Here is a 5,622-nt window from a genome sequence, read left to right on the forward strand (position 1 = left end):
TCTGGTTCTTCAATCAACCTTTTGTTCTCATCAATTCTCAATTCAGAAATTGGAATTATATCAGGAACTTCTCCCGTGAACTTCCTCAAATAACACACATGAAAAGTGTTGTGAATTCCATTCAGTTCTTCGAGTAATTTGAGCTTGTAAGCTTGATTCCCAACCCTCTGAAGAACTTTAAACGGTCCAATAAACCTTGGACTCAACTTTCCCCTTTTACCAAATCTTATAAGTCCCTTCCACGGCAAGACTTTAAGCAAAACCGAATCTCCAACCCCAAAAGTCATCGGTCTTCGCTTCTTGTCAGCATAGCTCTTTTGACGATCTTGAGCTGCTAACATTCTTTCCCTAATTATTTTCAACTTTTCAGCAGTTTGATGAACCATCTCCGGTCCCATAAACTGCTTTTCCCCAGCCTCAAGCCAACAAGACGGCGTACGACACTTCTGTCCATACAAAGCTTGATAAGGTGCCATCTTAATGCTCGAGTGAAAACTATTATTATAGGAAAATTTTACCAATGGTAAATGTTCATCCCAATTACCTAGGAATTCCAAGGTACATGCTCTTAGCATATCTTCAAGTGTTTGTATCATTCTTTCACTCTGACCATCAGTCTGCGGATGGTAAGCTTTGCTTAAACATAACTTGGTACCCATTTCCTCTTGTAGACTTTTCCAAAACTTCAAGGTGAAACGACTATCACAATCCGATACAATCGTTAACGGAACACCGTGAAGCCTCACAATTTCCTTCACATAAGAATTCGCAAGCTTTTCCATAGACCATTTCTCCTTGGCTGCTATGAAATGCACACTCTTAGTGAATCGATCAACGACCACCCAAACCATGTCGTGACCATTCTTTGTTCTGGGCAGTTTAGTGACAAAATCCATAGCAATGTCTTCCCACTTACCCATAGGCACAGGCAATGGTTCTAAACTCCTGTAAGGTTTCTAATGTTGTGTCTTGACTCTCGCACAAGTCACACACTCAGCTACATACTTTGCAACATCAAGCTTCATCGTCGCCACCAGTAGTAGGGTTTCAGGTCCCTATACATTTTAGTGCTACCAGGATGAATTGAGTACATGGTTTTGTGAGCTTCTTCCATCAGAAGATCCCTAATTCCTCCTGACTTAGGTACCCAAATACGATCTTGGAATACCTTCAGTCCATGACCGTTTGTACCAAACACCAACGCTTTACCCAAACGTTCCTCCTTTCGGTCATTTTTCTCAGAAGCTTCCTCTTGAGCTTTCTTTATACTTTCCACAATGGTCGAGACAACTTCAATTCTCAACGCTCTTGGCCTTTTCCTTTCAAGATTGACTTTCCGACTGAGAGCATCAGCAACAACATTAGCTTTACCGAGGTGGTAAAGTATCTCGCAGTCGTAGTCTTTAAGTAATTCTAGCCAACGTCGTTGCCTCATATTCAATTCCTTCTGATTAAAGAGATATTGGAGACTCTTATGATCAGTGAAAAGTTTGCACTTCGTGCCATAGAGGTAATGCCTCCATATTTTCAGAGCGAAAACTACCGCTACCAACTCCAAATCATGAGTAGGGTAGTTCTTTTCATGCTCCTTCAGCTGTCGAGACGCATATGCTATCACCTTTTCTCTTTGGGTCAAAAAACAACCCAATCCAACACCAGACGCATCGCTATAAATAGCAAAGTCTTCAACTCCATCGGGTAGAGAAAGTATCGGTGCCTCACATAGCTTCTTCTTTAACTTCTCGAATGCTTCTTTATGCTTATCACTCCAAGCATAAGTAGCTCCTTTGTGGGTCAAAGTTGTCAATGGAGTAGCAATCGAAGAAAAGCCTTGGATAAACCTGCGGTAATATCCGGCTAATCCTAAAAAGCTTCGAATCTCCGTGGGACTTTTCGGTTGTTCCCACTTCATCACAGCTTCAATCTTTGTTGGATCAACCATTATCCCTTCTTGGTTGTCCACGTGACCCAAGAATTGGACTTCACGAATCCAAAAATCACATTTGGAGAACTTTGCATACAGCTTCTCCTTCTTCAAAACTTCTAACACTTCTCGCAAGTGTCTGCCATGTTCCTCCTGGCTTTTCGAGTAAATCAGAATGTCGTCTATGAACACTATCACGGATTTATCAAGAAAAGGATTACAAACCCTATTCATTAAATCCATGAATGCTGACGGAGCATTGGTTAGTCCAAACGACATAACCAAGAACTCGTAGTGTCCATATCTAGTTCTGAATGCAGTCTTCTCGATATCTTGCTCTCTTACTTTCAGCTGATGATATCCTGACCTTAGATCGATCTTCGAGAAGTAGCTCGAACCTTGCAATTGATCAAATAGGTCATCAATCCTTGGCAATGGATATCTATTCTTTATTGTTGTCTTGTTCAGCTCTCTGTAATCGATGCACATTCTCATACTTCCATCTTTCTTCTTCACAAATAACACCAGAGCTCCCCAGGGCGATGAACTAGGTCTAATGAAACCTTTGTCCAATAACTCCTGAAGTTGCATCATCAGCTCCTTCATCTCCGTCGATGCTAATCGATAAGGTGCTTTTGCTATTGGCGTGGTTCCTGGTAACAAGTCTATTCTGAACTCCACTTGTCTATCAGGTGGTAATCCTGGAAGATCTTCGGGAAATACTTCCGGATATTCACACACCACTGGAATGCTCTGCATCACCTTCTTTTCTTTCTTAGCATCAATCACGAATGCTAAATATGATGTACATCCCTTGGTCAAACACTTTCTGGCTTTCATTAGAGAAATGATTCCAGAATTCACTCGCCATTTGTCCCCATACACCATAAATGAATCTTTCCCAGGCGGGTTTACTTTAACTATCTTCTTCTTGCACAAAATTTCGGCATCATTGGCGCTAAGCCAATCCATTCCCAACACGATGTCGAAACCATTAAGATCGATGGGCAATAATTCCTCGTGAAACTTATTCCCATTAAGGTCGATTAAGATGTCTTTCATACGATGGCTAACAGGTACAAACTTGCCACTAGCTACTTCGACTAATAAAGCATCATCTAGTCTATCAATAGGCAAAGCTATCTTTCTACCAAACTCATGCGAAATAAAGGAGTAGTTGGCTCTAGAATCAAACAAAATTTGAGCAGGTAATTCGTTTACGAGAAAGGTACCTGAAGCGACATCAGCTTCATCTTTAGTAGCCTCAAGTGTCATCTGGAAGGCTCTCGCCTTCGGCTTTGGTGGAATGTTGGGCCTAGTTGCCTCCTTCTTCTTCGGACAGTCTTTCAAAATATGCCCCTCTTCATTACAACCAAAACACATCCTTTTGTTGTTCGGACATTCATTGGCAAAATGTCCAACCTTTCCACACTTGTAGCAGGTTACATCCTCGCTACATTTCCCAAAGTGCTTTTTCTTACACTTATCACACCACTTCGCTTCGCCTCCTTTTCCTCCAAACTTTTTCGAATCAGATTTCGAAAGCTTGCTTTTCTTACCAGAACCAGATGTTCCCTCAAACTTCCTTTTCTCACCAACCTCAACCTTGACGGTGGTTCTCCCCTTAATCATGTTCTCAACAGACTTGGCAGCCCAGATAGCTGCCTCTAAAGTATGTGCCTGACGTACTGGCACCTCGTACTCCCATGGGAGTCCCTTCGCATACCGGTCCACCTTTGTCAGCTCGTCTGGGACGATACGCAAGGCAAACTCCATCTTATCGGTGAAGTTATTGGTGTATTCATCAACTGACATGCTGCCTTTCGTCAATGTCAGAAACTTGTTCTCCAACTCCAACAGATTTTGAGCCGAGCAGAACTTGCGCTTGAACTGCACCAAGAACTCTGCCCATGACAATTGCAGTGGCTCATTAGGGCTTAACGTCTTCCCTAGAGTGTTCCACCAACGAGCGGCTCCACCTCGGAACTGACGCACGACATAGATAGTCTGCAACTTACCTCTGCAGCCACAAGTCATGAAGGCTAGCTCCATTTCGGAGATCCAATCCATAACCCCAATCGGATCCTCCTTTCCATTGAAGGTCGATGGTTTGCAAGTTAGAAAGTCCTTGTACTTGCATCCCATTCCATCATTCCTTCCATCATGGTTATCTTGCCTAACTATCGGTGGGTTGGATGGACCAACAGACCCACTGAAGTTTCCACCTTCCGAGTGCCCTTCATTTAATTCAGGCTCTTCCACACGAATTGACAATTCTTCACGATTCTGTTAAAGCAACTGTCTAGTTTCATCCATCTGACGATCCAACATCGCCTGGATCATCATTTTCACACCAGCCATGGTTATTGGCTCAGGTGCTGCTGCTATGACAGGTATTTGTTCAATCACTGGTGGTTGATTCCTGTTTTCGTCAGCATTTCCAACTCCACTTCTTGTTCTCACCATTTTGATCTACACACCGAATAAGGTGAAATTAGATCCTCAATCATGATGGATATTCAAATCATCCTTATCACTCCGAAACATTTACATGCTAGTTCTAATATCGTAAACGTACGCTTAGAATCCTACACACATAAGGTTTCTAGATCCAATCGGCAACAGACCATAGATCCGAACAAATAATATCATATATGGCAACATATACCATTTAGCACATAAAGCATTTTAGGCAACTTTCCTAAAATAAACTAGTGCTCGTGTCTAAAACACAACAGACAAACATCTCAAAACTTCACTTAGCATTCTAAGTTTAAGTCTAGAAATCCTACAAATTCCTAGTTCGCTTAAACTAATGCTCTGATACCAACTGTGACATCCCCAAAATCTCGGCCAGAAAAGACCGATTTTCATTTATGCTTTTAAAATAATTTCAGAGTAAATCCTTTTGATTTGAAAGAGTTGCAGAATTTGTTCCCAAAAACAAAACATGATAAAACAATGTTTACCAAAGCATTTCATAAAAGAAATGTATTTTCATTATAATCAAAACTCGGGGTGTCATGTTCCGATACAGACCAATAAGCATAAACGATAACATTACAAGTCATTCAACAAATATATACATATACAGACTTGTAAACAAAACAATTGATGGTTTATCCATCTCATGCCCTCGCGCCACTTCCTGTAATACAAATAAAACTGAGTGGGTCAGGCTTGGGAGCCTGGTGAGCATATAGGGTTTTCAACCCACAATAAATAATCATATTTAATTTTCACCAACCAACAATAACCCAATTACCCATTCCTGTTATTCTCACTTTATGTCCCTAAGACAACTAACATAAGGGACCTTGTCTAAAACTATTTCATCGGGGCGACAACACATGCTTCGGGGGTACCTCAGCAATATAAGTCAAATAAGGCAACAATGAGGGGGATGGAGTACAACAAATGAACACCCAAGTTCATTAACACCTACAGGTGGCGAACCTATAATGTTTCCACAATACTATCTAGAAAAGTATGTGGTCGTCATCAAAACTCCGCTAGATTGACTAAATCAAACAACAACGAGGCCTCTCATCTGTTTATTACACACCAACTATCTACCCATGTTCTACCCAACATATTAGTAGATAAAATATATACATTTTTATACATAGTTTAAAAACCTGTATAGCATGCTTTAATCAACACATATTTCACATAACAGATGAGGCACACACACATAA

Source organism: Lactuca sativa, chromosome 4, assembly GCF_002870075.4.
Source record: "Lactuca sativa cultivar Salinas chromosome 4, Lsat_Salinas_v11, whole genome shotgun sequence".
In the NCBI taxonomy this organism is placed as follows: Eukaryota; Viridiplantae; Streptophyta; class Magnoliopsida; order Asterales; family Asteraceae; genus Lactuca; species Lactuca sativa.